General features: G+C 31.1%; 1 non-coding gene across 1 annotated transcript; it reads left to right on the forward strand.

Moving 5' to 3' along the window:
- Nucleotides 1–2,505: 2,505 nt before the first annotated feature.
- On the forward strand, nt 2,506–2,579 carry Trnai-uau. Its single transcript has one exon. It is a non-coding gene; the product is annotated as a tRNA-Ile (tRNA).
- The last annotated feature ends 21,475 nt before the right edge of the window (nt 2,580–24,054 follow it).

The following is a 24,054-nucleotide window of genomic DNA, read 5'->3' on the forward strand; positions in this document are numbered from 1 at the left end:
GAGATTTTCTAATACAATTTCATCAGTAATCTTTTTGTTAACCTTAGTTGTAATTTCTAGAGATAATTTTAATGGCTCCAATTTCTGAAGTTTTATCAATATATTGTTAAATACTTTATCTCCAACTTCATCATTATTTAATTTTTATGTGGTTAACAACAAATCACTCACCATGTCATGAAAGTACTCTACATAATATTTTGTCATCTAAATTCAGTTATACAGTTCTCTGTCTTCTTTTTTCTTTGTGAATTAAAATCTGATTTAAATAACTCTACAATAACATAATAACTAGCACAATTTTGCATGCAGTTATATGTAAATGTATTTTAGGATGTTAACTAGTATTGTATGTAGATAATCTAGAGTAACATAATAAAAGTTCTCGTTGTACTAGTTTAGTACTAACAACATAACTGATATCACTCTGTTGAATTTTGACATTCTTATTCATCTTACATAATCTTTCCTTTCCTTTAGTTTGTATAATTCTTGATATTTTTTCTTGTATTTCACTGTCTTAAATTTTTATTTTTATTGTAATTCTGTTATAAGTAGATCTTGTTCTATTTATAAATTAAATTCACCATATTTTCTAATCGATGGCATAACATCTTTATTACCTATTTCATAAATTTTTAGGCGATAAACATAGGAATATAAACCTAATTCATTAATAAATATTGTATTTTTCTCATTATATGTTAGATCAACTTGATAGATGGGGTTTAAATTTTCTAAAAGAATTTTATCTCCTACACTGACATTTTTTCATATAGTGTGGCTTGTATCTTCATATTATAAAATTTCAGTAATATCTTTAGATTTAAACCAAAGATTTTTTTACCAGCTAATACAAAAATTTCTTTATTATTATAAAAAGTTTGTCATTGTGAATGATGCCTATGAATAACAACATTTATTAGAAAAAATGTTTACTAGAAAAATGGTTTTGAAATTAGTCAACTTGTTCTTTTTTATATGCCATAATTGAACTATGTACACCATATTCATTAATAAATATAAAAGATTTTTTATTTTCCTTTTGACACCTTTAAATTGGAGGAAATTAAATTCCTGAAAATATTATAATATGGTGAAACATTTTCTACTATACATAAGCAGTCAAGCAACTGCTGAAACAGTTTTTAGACTTTGTCAAAACTAAAAACTGTAAAATAGGCCAATTAAAAATATAGAAAAGATGGTTACAGAACAGTTTGGAGACAATGTTTTAACCAGTACCATAAGACACAGTGACATAATAAACGGATTCTGTATATATGTGGAAAATAAATTTCTAAATGTTATTGCAAGGGAGATTTGAATATGTTTCCAATAATAAATATGCAACCATATTATGAGTACTGGAAAATTGTGAACAAACTAAGCATGATAAAAACCAATTAACTGTCACCAAAATAAAAATTTCGTAGTGTTTATTCAAATCTATCATTTAAATACAAAAGTACCAATTAATGTAATTCACAGTATTTGGGAATATAACAAAAAATATATGTGGTACGTTCAGAACTATGTTCCAATTTGTAAGAGCTACTAATGAAAAGTATTAACAGCTAATGTTATGTGTTTTTACATAAATAAATCAACTAATGATAGCCGGCCTTGGTGACCGAGCGGTTCTAGGTGCGTCAGTCCGGAACTGTGAGACTGCTACGGTCGCAGGTTCGAATCCTCGGGCATGGATGTGTGTGATGTCCTTAGGTTAGTTAGGTTTAAGTAGTTCTAAGTTATAGGGGACTGATGACCTCAGATGTTAAGTCCCATAGTGCTCAGAGCCATTTGAACCATTTTTTGAACTAATGATAAATATTCAATTAACTTATATTTGTGTCCAAGAACTGATTGTAATAGAGAAATTTGATATTAAAATGTGCACAGGTTGCCCAAACTCTTACAGGAATCGCCAAAGCGTGCGCGAGTAATGAATGGGTGGGCAAATGTCTATAAGGTTCGATACATATGTAAAATTGTGGACAGTTGGGAATGTGAGTCTCACGGGAAGCGTGCTAGGGATACGTCCCTGCAGTCGCGCTATTCATCTGTGTCCTCCGTGTCTCAGATGGACTGAGTGTCTGCCATATAAGCAGGAGATCCTGGGTTTGAGTCCCGGTTGGGGCACACATTTTCAGCTATCCACATCGAGGTATAACAACAACACCTGTCGGCAGCTGAGGTTGTCAGTTAGTCATCATTTATTCCAGGGAAAAGCTGCACAGTCATCAACAGTAACTGTTCTTTAGAGAACACCTTACTATCTTCGTATATATGGTTAAGGCTACCCAGCCATTGACCTTCATTTGTGTGAATGCGCACAGGTTGCCCAAACTCTTACGGGAATCACCAAAGCGTGCGCGAGTAATGAGTGGGTGGGCAAATGTCTATAAGGTTCAGTACATATGTAGAATTGTGGACAGTTGAGAATGTGAGTCTCACAGGAAGCGTGCAAGGGATAAGTCCCTGCAGTCGCGCTATTCATCTGTGTCCTTGGTGGCTCAGATGGATAGAGCATCTGCCATATAAGCAGGAGATCCCGGGTTCGAGTCCCGGTCAGGGCACACATTTTCAGCTGTCCACATCAAGGTATAACAACAACACCTGTCGGCAGCTGAGGTTGTCAGTTAGTCATCATTTATTCCAGGGAAAAGCTGCTCGGTCATCAACAGTAACTGTTCTTTAGAGAACAAGTTACTATCTTCGTATATATATTTGTCTTTAATATATTTATGTTTTCATTAAAAATTTGATTCCTAAGCTATAGTCCCAGTTATAGCAATCATTTTTCTGAGCTCATAATGTCTATAAAGTTTGAAAAACTTTCATCATCATAGTTTTCAATGTATTGAATTTCCATTAGCTTCATGCATTGTCGAGAAAAAAGGTGTGAAAATGATGACATGATTTGAAACTTTTATATCTAGATCTCATGCTGATATTACACGATTTAGCTTTGAAATATTCAAAACATATTGGAAATCTCTTTGGACAAATGTTTTGATCATTGCAAATCAGTTTTGGGAATACTTGAAAAATGTTAAACGTTTTTGAAGGATGACAAAGGAGTTAAAATGCTTGAAAAAACACCAACTGTTTCTCGAGTTCATCAGTTTGACTTTTTTGTTTTTAAAATCGACTCTTTGGGCAATTCATGTACTTTGCTTGAAATTTCGCTATTTTCTTGTCGTTCTGCCTTGAGTTTTAAAAAATTTACAGTATGTGCTAAAGTATGATAGAAATGGCATAATATACTTTCTGATTAATTTAAATTATACATAGACTTATAATGTTTTGCATTACATCCACATATGTCAAATGTTGCTTAGTTAGTTATCCATATTGACAGCAAAAATCTCTGCATAAATTACCTAGATGGCAGCACTTTCAGTCATAGCTTCATTGTAATTGTGGATGTAATTACACTATTTTATGTGTGGACTGTGATATAGATCCCCCACACCTAGGGGTGGGTTGGATGTGATTTATTCTGTTTGCATGGTGTTACTCAACAGACCAAAACGCATAATAATGGTGGTAACTCAGTTTAAAGGCAACTGTGTCCACTTTGCAGCCATAGTGTTTAAGAAAGTAATAATACAAGAAGCTAAAATATTAAACAACAAAACTATAGGATGGTGACAGGAGTTTGCAGGCTGGCAGCCAGAGTTATCAAACAACCCTGTCAAATCAGCAGTGCCAGGCACAACCTTCCACATTGTGACAATGATATGTGAACAGTATTTGCACTGACTGCCCCTTCGACCTTCTCTCTGTCTAACATGCATTCATTCTCCTTCAAAACATTCAATTTTATATGTGTCATGAGCAGTAAATTTTTCACAGGTTGTACTGTTTGAGAGATCAATCCAAAAATGGTTAGAAACTGGGTAAGTGGTTCAAAATATTGGAGAAACGCTGAGCAATAGTACTAGGTGCCAATCTAAGATATGTAGATAAAATATATGTTACCTGTAATCAGCAAACTTCTCACGACTTCATCTGTAGTATAGCACCAATATGCAATCCATGCATATTGCTTTTCATTTCTGGAATCATACCACTTTACAGGACATCCAAATATCTTTACAATTCCAGATACATGTGACTTACAACTCACATGTACTGGGGGAGAACACAATAGCATTCAGAATCAAAATAAATAATAAAAGCCATTTTTTCATTCACACAGAACTAGCAGGTGTGTGACAATTTTGTCTTGTCACCATATCTCTCTAGAATGAACCGCCTTTCAGCTATTAAAACATGTGAGATGTCATTACATCAAGGACCTACAGCCCCTCTCTACTGATTACTCCATCTCTTTAATGTATTTCATTTCTGTGTGCATGGGTAACTTCACATCTTTCTATACCTCTGTATCAATTGCAGACTTCACGTTCTTTTTCGAAATGTCTGCGAGCTCTCTCAACCTATATCTCAATCATATATCTCAATCATTTTGGAAGTAGATGGTGCTGTGATTTTAATTGTTCTCTTCCCAGGTACAAACTTTTAGCTGTCTAGAAAAGTATCCAAGATACGTCCAGACACTTTGACCTGGTGTATATGCCACAAACTTTCGATTACTTCCTAATATAAAAACAGAGATCCTATGTGACTATATCGGATCTGGATTTTATCGTATCTTTGACACTTTTTACCATTCTTGCATTTTCCATTTTCTCCATTTTTCTGATTTTTCCATATTTTTCCATATGCTATCTATTAATGTCCAGATGTATATTTGCTATTATAACTTATGTTACCAAGTCTGGGTTGCTATTGTTATTAGCCAGCTGTGATACAAGATCCCAATCCAGTCGGGGTATCTACAAAGTATACTTTTCCCAAATGTCAATATACATAACATTCAAGTGCCAAAGCCAACACTAAAACACACACACACATACATGGATTTCTGTGGGAGTAGAGTGTTGCTGTTATTCTGCTGCTAACACACACACATACCTCAGTTTCACTACTCTGCATGCCATCTTGCTGTCATGGCCCTCTGTCTTACCTATTGGACCTCTGAGTCAACAGGGATAGCCAACCCACCAATTGCCAAATGTACTGTTTATTACTGCTCCCACTGGTTTTACAGTGTTGCTGGGGCACTGTCATGCAGAAACCACATCCTCCGTCTGGCTTCTGCATTCAGCCACTCCGTAACCAAAGAGCATGTCTCTCAGTTCTTATCATCTGCACTTCCATTTCGACACTGCAACTGCCATGGAGGCATTAATGCTACCAGTTGGTTACTGATAATGTCAAATAGTGTTACAGCACAATATACTATGTATCTAGAACTAGCATTTGCTGTAACAACATTTGACAAAACTACTTTCATCAGCAGCACGACAGGAATTACAGTAACAAACTTTGAACGTGGACTAGTAGTTTCAGCTAGACGAATGGGGGATTCCATTTCAGAAATCTTTGGGAATTTAATCCTTGTAATATAGAGGCATCACACATGGCAGTACTTGTGTAGCATTTGATCATGGTGTGCTCAGTGATGGAGAACTCTCTGCCCTCCTGGTTGAAAAAACTTTGTGTTCTGCCTTAAGGATGGTCTGGCTGTGGGGAAGCCTCGTCAGAGAGGTCCCATCCATGAGTGTTGAGGGAAGTGATTCCAATACAAAATAAATCGGCGTCCCAATGGGAGAGGTGATGAATAACAATCCCTACATAACAATGTACCCAGACCATAGTAGATACATTTTACCGGTTCTAGATCAATAGCTGAATATTAAAATAAATTCTATATTTTATAAGTAAATTAACTGATTCTTAAAAATTCAGTATATTTAATTAACATAACCGATTTTAAAACATTAACTAAATACATATTTTTTACAATAATACTAATTAAAATAAACAACTGATTTCTAACTTCATTATTTCGTCTACAACACGATTTTAACACAACAATATCTATAGGTTAACAAAAGTAAGTCATTTTTAAAAATTTTACATTTTGAATATAGATAAATTAATTAAAATGTATTAGGTAACAAAGTACATTTCTTTAAAATACCAAATTGTGAATGTAAGTAAAATAATTAAAATGTATTACCAAACAAAAGTACATCATTTTTTAAAAACACATTATGAACATAAGTAAAGTAATTAAAATTTATTAGTTAACAAAAATACATAATTTTAAAGATTTTACATTGTGAAGGTAAGTAAATAAATAAAATGTATTAGTTAACAAAAGTAAATTAGAAAAAATTACAACACAACTGTGAGATAATAAAATGTATTAGTTAAAACAAAACTACATTATTTTAAAAATTTTACATTGCGAATTCTAAGTGATGGAATTCATTATTTCTAATTTTAAGTTTCTTCATTCCCTTATATTTCAATTTCATTTCTCCATTTTTAACTATTTCAAAATCAAAATCATAAAGTAATTAAGAAAATCTATTTTGTAAAATAACTATGAAGTCATTATTAAGTTACAGACAAAGTTGTTCCCCATAACTAGTATTTAATAATTCACAGTTTGTAATATTGTACAAAACATGTATCTCTAGCTCACTTAGTTTTTTAATTTCTTTAGAAACTCTTACATTGTTGAGCTTCTTGATGAAAGTGGTTTAGATTTATATAAAAAATTAATTAGTTTGACAGAAATAAATTAGTACTTTGTATATACCACATTTTAAAAAATTGTTATCTTGAAATTATAGCTAAATGATTCAATGAAAATTATTCTTTAACATTTTTTTATAAATCTAATAAAAATTATTTCTTATAAATGGAGAACTTAAACGAAATGAAAACTATACTAAAAAAAACTTATGAACTAACTGACCAATCTGAAAAAGATATTGATTGTCCTATTAACTTAAGTAATGAAAATAATAATCAAATTCTTAAAACAAATTGCAATCATATTTTTCATAAAGAATGTATTGATGAATTGATAAAGGAAAAACTCAATGGCCCAAAATTATTATTAAAAAGAAAACACCAACAAGAGCTAACAGAGCTAACATACTGGCTGCTCTTGATACTACACCAATATCTATAATGACATCAATTGAAGAGTGGTCGAATCCTATATGATGATCAGATTAAATTTTAAAAATTTTGAAAACTTACTTTTTCACAAATGTAATAAATTTTTATATATAAATGGAGCAAGTTCAACAATAATCTTCTGTGAAATATAAATTTTGTAGATATTGTAATATAGAGAAATAATTGATAATTATACTTTACAGAAATATGCAAAAGATGGTTATAGACCTTTATGTAGACCATGTATAAATACATATTATGTAAAAAATTACAATAAAAATCGAATTCCTTGTGTATGTGGAAAAAGTGTTGCTAAATATCATTTTAAGGAACATTTGCGAAGAAATCCAAGACAACCACATTATTATTGCTAAAATTATTAGCAATGTATATTGAAGAAAAATCTACATCTACAATGAATAATAAAGAAGCTGTAACTGAAGAAACAACTATATCTACAAAAAATGTAAAAGTTGTCAAGAAATGAAAGATTTAAAAGGTTTTTACATAAAATCTGCACATAAAGGTAAATATTATAATAAATGTAATAAGTAAACTTTAGTATATATTAAGAATAAGAAAGTTGAACTTAATGATTTATTATTTATTAAACAATAATCCTTTATGGCTAACTTAACAGTTTATTAAAACTTATTGATTGTTAAACTAAATAATAAACTAATTCTCTTTTTTGATTAATTATCCATTAAAAATAATACATCTATTAAAAATTATCATTTTGTTAAAAAATATTTTTTACAAATCTAACGAAATTTTTTAGTAATAAAAGAAAGGTTGAAATGGAATTATACATTGTTACTGAACTTCAACAATTTAGAGTTTCAAATCTTAGTAAATTCTGTAAAGTAAATAATTTATGAGGGTATTCAAATTTACATAAAGCTTATTTAATTACATATATTATTAGAAATTGTCCACTTATTATTAGAAATCATCCAATTATTTTTAGAAATTATACACCTGAAGTAAGTGAAAACCAAACATATATTGCTAGAAATTAAAAACCTGTAGTAAGTGAAAATCATACAAAAATTGTTAAAGATAATACACCTGAACTAGTGTAAATAATACAGATATTGTTAGAAATTATACATCTGGATTAAGTGATAATTTTTGGAAACAGTTACCAAATATTCTAAGAAATTATACACCTCCAGTAAGTGAAAATCATACAAATATTGTTAGAAAATGTACACCTAAAGTAAGTGACAATTTTTGGAAAAGTTACCATATTATTATATTGTTGATGTTTTTCTAACGGAAGAATATCAACCATTAAAAAGAATTTTACCATTGTCTACAAATATAATTGTAAAACCAAAACCAAGAGATAGAAAAACAATTAAAGATTACTTAGTTGAAAAAGCATTTTAAAACTGATTGCAAACTATAAATTTTAAAATAATATAGATATGATTGATCCTAATCGCTTCTTAGGTGGAGTAAAAACAAAAATTTTTAAAGTCTATTACAAAGTACTTCACGGATTAAAAATAAATTTTAATTTATATTGTGAATAAAAATTACAAACAAAAGAAATACATGAAAAAGTTCAACAATTAGGACAAAAAACACCAAACTATACTATTATCACAGAAAAATATTGTAGTAAAATATTTCAACAAGGTATAAAGGAATATTTTAGCAAAAATATCTAATTTTCAAGCACCAGTTTCAGGATAGACATTAAACAGAAGTATTGTTTTGCAACTAGCAATTAATAAATATATTCCACTAAAAGGATCATCTTAAATTAAATTACCAGATAAAAATGAAATTAAAAAAACATGTGCTAATGTGAAAAATAATGACCAAAAGCGTTTTCTATGGCCTATAAAAACAGTTTTGTTTCCTGCAGATAAAAATGCTGTAAGAATAACAAAATATATAGGTGTTGGTCTTGAACATGATAAAAAACTTGAAAATATTGATTTTCCTGTAGTAGTTGATCATATTCCAAGGAAACAAAATATAATTAAAGTATCTATCATTGTTTATTCATTCGATGATGAAGAATATCCAGTATATCAATTAAAAGTTACAACATGTTTAAGGAAAAACATGTGAATTTACTTTATTTCGAGAAAGATACAAATTCACACTATTGTCACATAAAAAATTTATTTAGACTTGTATCAAGACAAATTACCGAAAATGAAAAAGTAAAATTGTCTTGTGAATTATGTTTACTACATTTCAATAGTGAAGAAAAATTAGATAATGATACACCAAATTGTTTAACCAAAGAAATCATTAAAAGTTGAAATGTGAAGTAAAGGAAAATAAGTATATTTTAAAAATTATCAATATTCATAAAAAGTTCCATCGGTAATTTGTGCTCATTTTGAAAGTTTACTTTTCGATATGGACAATGGAGGACGTAATCCAGAAAAACCACATACAATGAAATACCAAAAAAATGAACTAAATTGATTTTGGTATTATATAAAATACATATATGGATAATAATTCCCTTAATAACTTATTTATTGTTAAACTAAATAGTAAATTAATTCTTTACAAAATTATTTTATCATTATTTATCCAACTGTTGTGTGAATTATCACAACCTAACCATTTAACATATACTAGATTACCTTTCTTTCTTAAAACTTATACAACGAAGTATATAATGATATTTTGTTTATTGTAGTTCCTGTTCCTGACATTTTTCTTTTACATCTTTTAATTCACTTCTAATTGGATTAGAATAAATAACCTTTTCAATTTTAAATATTTCTGTTGAGCAATCTGCTGTAAAACCTTTTTAAAAAAGGTTTATAAGTTACTAAGTCAAACTTTATCAGCATTTTTAAATTTAGCATTTATTTTCAATTTTTTCAGTTACTTCTACTGGTTTCATTTTTATTGTAAAATATTTTGTATTATTGTATTCATCAATTAGATTTTTAACTAAATTTAACCATTTATAATTTCCTTGTAAAGCAAATATTTTCCACATTTTTTCTTTAAGTGTTCTAATAAATCGTTCAACAGCTGGTACAACAGCAGGTAATTTGGAAAAAATTGAATAATGATTGGTGTCATATTTCTTCATTAAATCTTTAAATTCTTTGTTACAGAATTCTTTACCATTATCTGTTTTTAAATTATTTGGGTTCCTAACTACTAAATTTTCTTGAAAAGCATAAACTATATTTTTAGATTCTTTATCTTTAATAGGAACAGCAAGTGCTTATTTTAAAAAAACATCAATTATTGTTAATAAATATTTATAACTTTTATTTACTTTTTGAAATTTCTTTTAAATTACCTGATTTCATTTCAACTAGATCAGCTTGCATTACATCATTTATAACAAAAGAAACATCATTTCTAGTTTTGAAAACCCTTTCTAATTGATTTATGTCACTAATTTATTATATTTTAACGAATATTATTTAAACCTTCACCATTTACAAATTATTTTGATGAATGTGAACTATCATATTCCATTTATATATATATATATATATATATATATATATATATATATATATATTTATAAAAAATTTATTAAATATTAAATGATTTGTAAGGATAAAACAATTAAATAGATTAAAAATTAATTAAAAATCACATAGATTAAAAAATTTACATAGTTAAATATTTCATATAGATTAATAAATTTAAAAAAGTAATATATATTAAAAAAATTAATTGGATAACTATTTATATGGATGAAAATATTTAATGAAAATTTATGTAGATTAAAAAATTTGTATAGAAAAAAATAAAAATGAAAAGAATATCCATTAAACTATTTATATCTTCTATATCTTCACCTTCTTTTTTATGTAACTCTTTATTAATTTGTGATCCAGTGTTTGTAATTTACTTTCTGTTGAATTAATTATTGTTACTGCATTAACTAGAATTCTTTGCATTTTGCGTATTACTTATTATGATTTTCCAATAGACCATCGATAATACCATTTCTTTTGTGTAAATCTGAAAGAATCTTGAAATAATCTTATTTATTAACATAATTACTGAACTGTCTAGAATGACAAACTGCCTATTGGCTTCTGTGTCGGGTTCTTCGGCCGACGTTCATCTAATGATTTTTCTGACGTTTCGCCAGGATGAATGGGTGGCATTGTCAAAGCTTCACCCTCCTTTGCCGGTGTGTCTACAATGGTTGTGTATTCTAGTGTATTAACATATTACGAAATTGTTAAGGCTTTCGAGGCCACTTGTTGACAAACAGCCTATTGGCTGCTGTCTCGGGTTCTTCGGCCAACGTTCATCTAATGATTTTTCTGACGTTTCGCCAGCACGAGTGGCTGGCATTGTCAAAACTTCACCCTCCATTGCCGGTGGTGAACTGGAGCCGAGCTCGCGGCTGCAGACTATATGTACCTGGCGCGCCAACGTCCGAGGGCTTCTCCGCGGTCATTTCCGGTGTGGTTCTCCTCTTGCTACCTGTGACAGTCGTTCGCTGCAGTACGAGAAGCCAGGATCCGTTTACCTTATGGCTTTTCTCTTTCTACCACCTCGGTTGTATGGATTACCCAAGATCCATAAGAACAACGTTCCACTGAGACCGATCGTTTGCGCTCCTGGCTCACCAACGTATAAACTGGCAAAACACTTGGCCTTTCTGCTCCAACCACACATGGGGAAGACCGACGCATACATTAAGGACTCAGGACATTTCATAGAGAAGCTGAAGAAACTGAAACTTGCACCAGACGACATCCTGGGAGCTTTGATGTTGTTTCGTTATTTACGAATGTGCCACTCAGTGACGCTCTGGAGCACATTGGTTCCATGTTCCTGCAAGACATCAAAAAGCTCGTCCATGCATGTCTCACCACGAGCTATTTCACATGGAATGGCGATTTCTACGAACAGCTGGTAGGCGTCGCCATTGGTAGTCCTCTCAGTCGAGTGGTGGCCAACTTCTTCATGGAACAATTCGAAGCACAGGCACTGGACTTGGCGACTTTCAAACCTAAGGTGTGGTACAGGTATGTCGATGATACTTTTGTGGTGTGGAGCCATGGTGAAGAACAGGTCGGTGACTTCCTAAGACACTTGAACAGCCTCCATGACAACATAACATTTACCATGGAAGTAGAAAAGGACGAGAAACTGCCATTTCTAGATGTGCTGGTCACAAGGGAAGGCGAAAACCTGGGACACAGCGTGTATCGAAAACCGACACACATGGACCGATACATGCACAAATTGTCAAACCACCACCCAAGCCAGAAAAGAGGCATGATTAGAACGCTCGTAACGAGAGCAGGACGAATATGTGAGCCGCAGCACCTCACACGAGAAATGCAACACCTGGAAACTGTTTTCTGAGGAGCAATGGGTACTCCAAAAATTACATTAGAAGTGTAATAGAGGCAAACACTCAGCAAAGTAAGGAACCAGAAAAAGAAATGTTGGGTACGGCCTTTCTGCCATACATTCCCAGAGTGACTGACAGAATCGGCCGTATATTGCGCAAACATGGCGTAAAGACGATTTTCAAACCGACAAGGAAGATCAAAGAGTGTCTTAGATCGGCGAAGGAGAAAAGAGACCCACTTGCAATGTCGGGAATATATCGTATACCATGCACATGCGGAAAAGTTTATGTCGGAATGACTGGACGATCAAGAGCATAAGCGACATTGCAGGTTGGGGCAGGTGGAGAAATCGGCCGTGGCAGAGTACACACTGAATGAGACCAACCACGTAATAAAATTCGCCGACACGGAAGTTCTGGCTGTAGAGAAGCACTATCACACGCGCTTGTTCAGAGAAGCTGTAGAAATACAAAAACACGCGAACTGTTTCAACAAGAAAGAGGAAAGCCTTAAGGTAAACGGATCCTGGCTTCCCGTACTGCTGCAAACGACCGTCGCAGGTAGCAAGAGGAGACCCGCACCGGAAATGACCGCGGAGAAGCCCTCGGACGTTGGCGCGCCGGGTACATAGAGTCTGCGGCCGCGAGCTCAGCTTCAGTTCACCACCGGCAATGGAGGGTGAAGCTTTGACAATGCCAGCCACTCGTGCTGGTGAAACGTCAGAAAAATCATTAGATGAACGTCGGCCGAAGAACCCGAGACACAAGCCAATAGGCAGTTTGTCAATAAGTGGCCACGAAAGCCTTAACAATTTTGTAATATGTTAATACACTAGAATACACAACCATTCTAGACAGTTCAGTAATTATGTTAATAAATAAATATCCTTTACATCAAATCCGTCATTTACATTAACAATACTTCTATTTTTTAGACAAATATCACTATTTCTTTTTAATAGCATTAGTTATCTTTAGTTCTATTGATGATTGAAGTTGTTTAATAATATTTTGAATCTTTCCAATTTTTTTCTAAATTGATTGTATGTGTATTAAGTATTTGTTCAGTTTATTTAGGTACTTGTATCTTATTTCCAAAAATGTCCATTTATTAAAACTAAAAGATCATTAAAATTGTAATTCTCACATAGCAACTTTAAAACAGGTAAACTTAAATGACCACATATTACTTCATCAAAATTTTGTGTTATTTCTGTATTGTAGTGTAGTTCATTTTTTCTCAGTAGTTAAAAAATTAATTTGAAATATTATCACCAAATGAATCAAAACAAATTTTTTATCATTATTTTTATGATAATAATTCCAATGAGTACCAGGATTATTAGATGTATCAAAATTTACTATACCACATTCAATTTTTAATGGTTTATTTACTAACTCATCAATCATTTATAAATGACGATAGTATTCAATTTTTAATTGTTTAGTAAGTTTGTCTATATCAAAATTACTTAATGCATTGGGATATTTATCAATTACTTTTTGAAATTTATTTTGTTTTCCTTATTCCACTATCAACTTTTTCTCCATTTCGAAGGTATGTCTTTTTTTTCTTCTAATTCATTATCATTTTCTTTTTTTTTAATACTGTATTTGCATTTGCTGCAGATCCTCCAGCTAATGAACCAGTTGTTGCTAAATATGGTAATGCAGCTAATAGTAATGGTAAAAATCCACCTTCATGTTGTGTTAATCCTTTACCACCTTTCTTTTTTGTTAAATTTCAATAATTTTTTACAACAGAAATAGCTAATGTGACAAGTAAATTTCCACCAACTTTCATTTCTTTTTTCCTTTTCCGAACATCTGCTAAAAATTATTCAATTGCATTTAATTTGTCATTTTATAACTTTAATTTAATTGACCTTGGTTTAGTCTTACCAAATTATAATGAATTGAACAGTTATTCATTTACATAGTTAAAAATTTTATAAAGATTTTTATACAGTAAAAAATTTAGTAAAGATCTTTTTATAAAGTTAAAAGTTTATAAAGATTTTTTGTAATGCTTTTTTACACGGATAAAATTTATAACGATTTTTATATTGTTTAAAAATGTATAAAGTTTCTTATACAGGTTAAAAGTGTATAACGATTTTTTATATGGTTTATAAATTTATAAGGATTTTTTCATCAACATTAATTCCCATACCTAATTTTCTTTCTCCATACATTATTCCTCTTAATAGCTGTTGCTGCAACTATTTCTCCAAATGAAGCATCACATGTATACTTTCTTTCTTTCGCAGCCAACTGGGGTTCTGTGTTAGCTATATGTCTTTTTTCTAAATCTTTATTATCTCTGCAAGCAATGTCATGTTTTTGACAAGCTTCATTTGATGGATTTATACCTTTATCACCTTTAGCTAATGTTTCTTCTAATTTTGTACCTGGACCACAAAATTTATAACCTGAAAGATGCATTTCAAATGGTAATTTGTTAATTAAAGTGTTTAGTAATACTTTTCCATATTTATCAATTATCCAAAATGTATGTGGAAGATTATTCAAAAATCTAATTAAATATGGAATTCCTTTTCGATTATCAACTATAAATTCACTAAATTTATTTGTTAACATTTCTGCTATACTAACTTTTTCATTAGGGTAATTTTTATTTCCATCTGGTTGTTCACCATGAATTACTGATGAACTATCAATTTTTTGTCTATCATCATTTAACCAAATGTATACAATTCATTTTTCCGTATATTTTAAACATTCAGCTATTTTTGGTTTTTCAGGAGAACTAATATCTGCATCATGTTTAATTGTTCTTAAGTTTGGAAAATAGCCATCAACATTTCGATTTATTAAATATATATATTTATTACATGTACTTGATCTTAGTTTATTTATATATTATTATCAGAATATAATGCTCCTGAATTTAATACCATTCTGCATAATTTGATAAATCTTCATCACTAAAATTTTCATTTAAATCATCTATAGTAATTTGTTTTTCAGTGAAAGTCTCATTAATCCCTCTGTACCATCATATGTTTTTTACCAGTTGTTAATTTATCACCATTCAATTCTACAGGTAAATTACCAACATTTTTAAACATACCAACAGTTTTTAAACCAAATACTTTATCTTCACTAACATTAATACACTTTAACTTTTTCACTAACATTTACCTTTTTAGTTTCATTTATATTTTTACATTCTTTTTCTTCTTGGTATATATTTAATGTATGTTTAATTTCTGTTCCACTTAATGTAGAACCATATTTTCCAGGAATTTCATCAGACCAACTGTTCATTTTTTAATTGGTAATAAATCTTCAAAATCTTCTATATGATGATATGGAATCATTTGTTTTTCAACTGCCCATTTTCCTCTAACTGCTTTTAAAACATTATCACCTAAACCTTTAATACCTTGTTTTACTTTTTCAGTAGCATCAATAACAGGTTGATCTTCCATTTTATATTTCTCATATTCTGTCCTTGGTTGCTTTTTCCAAAGCTTAAATTATTCTTTTACTTCAAATTTCTTTCTATTTCGTTTAGCTTGTTTAACAACTTGTTCATCATACTTTGTAAACATTTATTAATGAAGAAAAAACATTATTTGTGTTTATTTTTATACTTTTGTTTCTGTTTATATTGATGTTTATGTTTAATGTAATGTTTATATTTATGTCTATGTTTATATTTACATATATGTTTATCTTTCTATTTATGGTTATGTTTATGTTTTATGTTAAAGTTAATGATATAAAGTTAATGTTAAAATTAAGTTAATCTTTAATGTTTAATGTTTTTGTTGTTAAGAAATGTTTATTTTATTTCTAAACTTACTTTCTTTTAAGTTTCTAGACATATCTATATTTAGAAAACCAAATTCATCATTTCACCATTTACTATCTCCACCAACAAACTCATCGTGAATATGATTTAAATTTGTGTCATCTTGTCTAAAAATATTTAGAAAATTTAAATTTTCTATAATTAAGTGTTTTGGTACTTTTGAATAAATTTGAGCTGAGTAAAAGAAATCTATACCTTTATGTGTTCCTCTAGAAAAAAATTTCCAACAATATCTTGATTTTCTAGAATAAAGTCATCAGATACTACAACTGAATTACCTTTATACTCATATAATGGAATAATATCTTCACTATTTTCAATAAAACTAACAATTTGTAAATTAACTTCAACTTCAATTTTTTTATGTTGATTTATAAATTCTTGATATTATGGTTGTTCTAAACTTCTTGAATAAACATACGAACGTTACATTGTTCCAATTGCACCGTACTGTAGCTAAAATATAATTATCAATCATTAATGTTGTTTTACCACAACTACTTGGTGCAATTATTAAATATGTTATAGAATTTGGTTGAAGTTCACTAAGTTTGTTTTTAACATATTTTCTGGAATTCTAACTTTAGGTTCCCAATGTGTTTTGTTCATTTATTAATAATTTTTTCATTTATTAATAATTCTTTTAATTTAAAAATGATTTTTTCACATATTAATAATTATTTCATTTATTAGTATTTTTTCATTTATTAATAATTTTTTAATTCATTAACAATTTTTTCATTTATTAAAAATTTTTTCAGTAGAATGAGTAGGTTATTTCAACTTATTGATAATTCTTCTATACTTAGATAACGATTAGCTGTTCCGATTTGTGACAATTATACTAATGTTTCATTTGACGGTTTTTATTAAACTTTTATCTTTAATACCAAATATTACAACAAAAAATAATAAACTTTATTATGATGGAGTAGCAGTAGAAATACCTGTAGGTCAATTTAGTTTAAAAATTTTAAAGAATTTATACATTTGAAAAAACTAATATACGCATTAAAGCAGATGAAATTTTAAACAGAATTGTTAGTGAAAGTGATGTAAAATTGTATACGGATATAGAAGATAGTATTGGAAGTTTACTTGGTTTTAATAATAAAGTTGTTCAACATAATGAAAAAGTTGTAGCTAAAGATGTACCTAAGATTATTCCTTTTGAATTAATCATTACAAATTGTATTATTCCTGATGGAATGTATTTAAAACATGATGACCATTATCTTAAAGAAAATAATATTATTGCTTCATTTAAATATAATGCAGAGTTTGGTGGATTGATAATTTATGAAGCAAATTATCCTGTAAATGTTCCTATTTTTAATACAATTCAAGATTTCGAAGTTACTATAATTGATGAAAATGATAAATTAAATGAATTTAATGGTGCTACTGTAACAATTATTTTAGAAATATCTTAGTAATTTTTTTCCATAATAAATTAGTAATTGCTAATACAATCATGAATAAAATTGAAAGTAATCAGTTTTGTTCATTACCCATTAATGAAATAACTAAAAATAATTTAAAAGTACCTAACGAAGATACAGAAATTGAAATAAATATCGGTGATGGTTGGCTTCATCCAAATCATTCACAATTACACATGGATTTTAGTATTATTGGAAATGATGGTACAGGTTATCCAACTTATGATGGAAAATCAAACATAACATTAATTGATAATTATATAACTAAATTGTTTGAGTTTATAACAATAAAAAAGGGAAGTAATATATTAACTAGAATTGAATATCCTTTTATTTCATCAACAGTTTTACTACATCTAACTTCATCTATTACTGACAAAATAACTTTAGAAGGACACATTGTTAATACAGGAAAAATAATTAGTAAAAAATTAAGTACTTTATCTATTGTCAATGCTTGGTGGAATTTTTAAAGACTGTGAAGAAATCATGTTTGAAAGAAACGTAACTATAGTTTTTACATGTAGTTAATCAATTTTACATTGGTTTGATAAAAATGATGCTGGTGATGAAATAAAAGATACACTTCCTAAAGAAGTTAAAATAGTTATAGAAACTATGGAAATTCCTGCACCTGTTGCTAAATATGAACAGAATTATGAACATGAACATCGTGAAAATATTTTAAAATCCTGAAATTCCTATTTCTTTTTATGAAGTTTTGGATTATCTGGTAAAAACAATTTTGAACTAGATATAACAAATTACCATAACTCTACAGAATTTGATATGCCATATTTTTTGTTGTATTTCAGTCAGAACTTAAAAATAGTCAATTAGTTGATTCATCATTATTTGATTGTGTTAAACTACAGAATATACATTTAAAAAACAGTAAAAATGATGTTTTCCTCAAGAAATGTGGAATATTAATCCACCAAATAATTTTCTAAGAGCATATGATTCATTTCTTGATTTCAAAAGAATTACTTTACTAAAATGAGATATTGATATTAATCCATTTAGTTTTAAAACTAAGTATCCAATTTATGTAATCAATATGACACTTAGAATGTTGTAACTAGACAAAAACAAATATGAAACCTTGTGCAACTTTTAATGATAAAATTCCAAATCATTTACTTGCTTATGTAATTATGTATGTTAAAAAGAATCTTACATATGATGCACAATATAGATTACTTACTGAAAATTTTTAATTATTAACATTTGCTTCTATATAAATGAATGAAAAACTTAAAAATTTATAAAAGTGTTAATTTCATGCTTATATACATTTCTGAAACATTTTAAGAATGATAGAAAAAATAAAACATAACATTTTAATAAAATTTACTTTTGTTAACTAATACATTTTGTTTATTTACTTACCTTCACAATCTAAAATTTTTAAAATAGTTTACTTTTGTTAACTAATACATTTTAATTAATTTACTTCTGTTCACAATGTGTTTTTTAAATAATTTGCTTTTGTTAACTAGTACTTTTAGTTATTTTCTTACATTCACAATTAGATTTTTAAAATAATGTACTTTGCTAACTAATATATTTTAATTAAATTACTTACATTGACTATGTGATTTTTTGAAAAAACTTACTTTTGTTAACTAATACATGTTATTGTGTTAAAATGGTGCTGTAAATGAAATAATAAAGTTAGAAACAGTTGTTTATTGTATTTAGATGTGTTATTGTAAAAATTATATATTTTGTTTAACGTTTTAAGATCGGCTAAGTTAATTAAATATACTGAATTTCTAAAAATCATTTATTTACTTATAAAATACAGAATTTATTTTAATATTTAGCTATTGAGCTAGAACCAGTAAAATGTGTCTACTGACCGTCTTGACTCACTGTGTCATAAGTGATAGCTTTACAGAAGTGTGTGGCAGGTCCTGTCTGTGACTTACCTGCACATTAGCAGTGTAGTCAGCCTCGGCATTTTCTTGGAGTTTAACCTACCTGACTTTACCAACTGGGATCCGCCCCATTAGCTGCACAGTCAGAATGTTGGAATGCCACTCATGATGGTCCGGGTTAGATTCCTGGCTGGGGTGGAAATTTTCTCCCCTTGGGGACTGGGTGTTGTGCTGTCCTCATCATCATTTCATCCCCATTGTCGACCTGCAAGTCGCCCAATGTGGCATCGCACTCAATGACACTTGCACTTGGCGGCCGAATTTCCCATCTGGGAACTCCTGGCCACTAGGGACATACGCTCATTTCCATTTCCATTTACCAGCAGTGCAGTGGCACGTGCACTCTTCATTTCCCTGTGAATTCTGTACCTACCAAATCATAATGCTAATGCAGGGAAGTGTAGGTTTGCCATTACTAAAGAAAGTAACAAAGTCCTGGTAAAAAGTATATATATTCCTGAAAAACCTTTCTACAAACAACTCCACTTCTGTACTGTATGATTCAGAATCCACTATGATGGTGGCCATGCAGTTGTGTCCTCTGTGTGGTGCTTACCCCACTGATGCAACCTTCCATACAGTTGAAAGTTGTAAAATATCTTGTCACAATAACACTAATCCCAAATGCACTCAAACCGGTATAATGCTCTTTGAGCCATACAGGTATTCCCTACACAATGCCTGTATTTCTTCCAAAGGAACTGTATGGAACTACACCACATTGCACCAGTAAAGTCCCCAATTCAAATTAGTGACGATCGTAGTCGACAGGTTATCGTCGATCGTCGGTTGACCACAAAAGGGAAGTAGAGCAGCAGGAGCAGGTGCTACAACTCAGCAATTGCCTTACCACATCCAGCTTAGCTGAGTGAATTACGTTTGTCTATGCCTCTGTCATCGTCACAGTCACAACTTTTAATTTACTACTACAAAACTGCAGAACCTACGTGCAAGTGACAGGGTTGCTCTGTTAGGAAATTCTTCCTAGTGACTCTGACGCCTGTCCATCCTGTTCACCACCAGAACTCCTAACAATGGCGTTCTTCTCTCCCTCTCTCTCTCTGCGCTGCTATGACGTCAGCCAGCATCTTTTTCGGAAAACTGAACCTACTTAAGTTCAACTTACCCTACTTGGCTCTAGAGCACACAAATTATGGAATTACGCTCTTATATAATTTCTGCCACTGCTTCCTTCTTTATCTTCATTCTGTTTTGTCGAAAACTGACATTTTGAGCCCGTGTCTGTCTACAAAATATAGGTTTAGTCTCACATAGAAGGTAATACCAACCAGCCACTTTTTACAGAGCTATTTATTTATTTAAAGAGACTACTAGTTCATGTTAAGATACATTTTACATTAGCTTTCACTTTTTGTTTTCCCAAATGATGAAATTTCCTTGGGGTGGTGGTGCTCTACAACCTAAAGAATATGTGAGACAATGTCTTTTAACTGTAATTGTGCCTCACATAGGGTGACCAGATGCAATTGTTTAAAAAGGAGGACAAAAAGCATCAAAAAGGAGGACAAAGGATGGAAAAAGAGGACACATGAAATGGGTCAACTGCAGATGAGGATACCACCTGTCAGCTTTGGACAAGTCAAGTGACTGCCTGGAATTACCAGTAATGATTCACAGAGCAATATATATTTTTTTAATTAAAAACATTGATTGTGGTGACAGTGTGGCATCAACTGTTTTTATATTTGAGTTTTAAGGTTTAACAAAGATGGCTGCCTAAATGCAACTCCTGATTGGCTACTTTCACATGACTTGTCCAAAGCTGACAGGTAGTATCCTCATCTGCAGTATTCCCCATCAAACATACATTCAGTTTTAATAAATGAGTTTATTATTTATAGACATAACATACATACATTCATTAACAATTATTGATACTTCTTGGAGGAACCAATTTTTTGCAGAAGTTTAGGCTTACTTAACAGATAATTGTAAAATGACATACATGAAAATTCTTTTAAATTATATTGGACCATCAACAGACCTTTCACTGCTTCAAGGTTTAATCTATTCCTCTTGTCAGTCCACTGTGTGGTAATTAGAGAAGATATTCTTTTGGCATTGGCATTATGCCCTGAAATACTGAAAAAATATTCAGCAAGTTTCAGCAACTCTGAGTGACAGTCAACTGACTTACTGTCACAAAAAAACTTCGCCCATTTTTTTCTATGAGATAAAGTCCTAAATTCTGGATCATCATTATTCCTTTTTAAAAATTGCCTGAAATTGCAGAACTGACAAAAACATTTTGAAACTTCAATTTCAAAGGCTTTACATTTCTCCTGCAAATACCTAAGGCTTTTCTCAACATCACTGTAGCAAAAATCATTTTTAAGTGGCATCCATCTAAAACATGACGAGTCCTCAAACATACAGAGCCACCGTTTCAAATATTCATTTAAGAAAAGAGCAATAGAACGGGGCGAATTTTAAATTTAACTGTATTACACTCAACTTTGCGAAAAAGCCGGACACTGTAAAAATCCGCCCAGACCCCAGACAAAGAGCTAAATAGGAGGACATGTCCGGATTAATCCAGACATCTGGTCACCCTAGCCTCACAACGATTTTAAATGATGCAAACAAATTACTAAACTAAAGATATTTTGTAAACTTACATTGAAAAAAAATGTTCAAATGTGTGTGAAATCTTATGGGACTTAACTGCTAAGGTCATCAGTCCCTAAGCTTACACAACTTAACTTAAATTATCCTAAGGACAAACACACACACCATGCCCAAGGGAGGACTCGAACCTCCACTGGGATCAGCCGCACAGTCCATGACTGCAGCGCCTTAGACCGCTCGGCTAATCCCGGGTGGCTACATTGAAAAATACGCACCATTACTTCCCAGTGCTGATTGCTTGTGATCATGCAGCAGTATGTATATGTATATGTATACATACTTCTTGGTGTGTGAGTGGTGCTTTAGGTTATATATATAGAGGACATCATAAGGTCTTCGCTGCTGCATGATCACAAGCAGTCAGCACCGGTAACGGCGCTATTTAAATAAATAAATAGCACTGTAAAAAGTGGCTGGTTGCTGTTATCTTTCATGTAAGCGTGAACCTATATTTTATCTTCATTGTTTAACGACAGAACTATTTTGTCTCGACTGATGGCACTGGTAGGACCAGTCCACATATCTCATACTGGAAGGATGTCCACCTATAGAAACTGCATTTTAGTTTTTGTTTGCTGTTGCTGTGGCTGCGTTCCTCCACCTCCTCGCTCGTGAAAGCCACAGCCACCCTGCGCCGACACCTGTTTGGCTGTTCGTACATTAACCGAATTAGTTTCTACAATAATCAATTACTCTTATTTATAAACATTACAGATTAAAAGTAGTACTAAATTAGAATGTGGGTATTCGAACTACTCATCTTGCCACGTTTCACTGTACTTAGTAAAGGCTGAGACTGTTGCTGCTAAAACTGATTTGTGGACAAACTATCACAGATTGAATTAAGTATAATATTTTCTTCAGGTTTATAATTTTCAGCTAATGGCACATTGAGTTTTTTAATTTCATTTGTATACAAATTTTTTCAGGGAGGCTGGTGGTAGTATGAAGCCATTAAGTGATGCAGAGGCTAGGATTTTCGAGGGAATAGTCAGACAACAGCTTAAAAGAGCGGCGACCATCTTGGTCTTCCATATTGTTCAGAAATATATGGTAGAGTCAAGACCTATGCTAGTCTGAGCAGTAATGTGGTTGCAAGTATTTTGGTGACAGAAGTATTCACATCATTGGTCTTGACACTTTGGAATATTTCGCACCACTTCAGCCAGGACTTAAGGACATTCTCAGATGGCAAAACTCTGCTTTAAATTTGCTGGTTCTTCAGCAGGACTTGTGTTTTACTGCTTGAAGCCGACTTGAACCTTGAGTTATTTGCACTGGGTCTGATTTTTAACTCAGTTTTCCAGTTGGGACTTCGATTATTTTCTCCACTGATAGGTGCTTTCTTGTTGACAGCCCACCGTTTATTTTTTTTTTTTTTTGTGTTACAGTTGAGACTGAGTTCGATCAATTTCAGTTGCTAGCAACGCCTTGTTTTCCAGCTATTTTATTTACTTTAGCTATACAGGGTGTATCAAATATAATCATTCGATTTGGCATGTCTATATTTCTGAAACTAATAAACATAACATATATACAATGAGTTTTGTTTTTTGATGAATGGGAAACTCAATTTTTTTCATACCTTTTCATTGGTGTACAATATGAGCCCCCTCGAGATGTGTGGCATATGTCAATGCGGTATTCAAATTGTTCTCACACTGCACCGGGCATGTATTGAGTTACAGCTTCCACAATTGCTGTTATGCGATATCTCAGTTCATTCATTGTTGTTGGTAACGGAGGCACATAAACAGAGGCTTTTATAAGCCCCCACAAGAAATAATCACATACAGTCAG

The sequence above is a fragment of the Schistocerca piceifrons genome, chromosome X (assembly GCF_021461385.2).
Source record: "Schistocerca piceifrons isolate TAMUIC-IGC-003096 chromosome X, iqSchPice1.1, whole genome shotgun sequence".
In the NCBI taxonomy this organism is placed as follows: Eukaryota; Metazoa; Arthropoda; class Insecta; order Orthoptera; family Acrididae; genus Schistocerca; species Schistocerca piceifrons.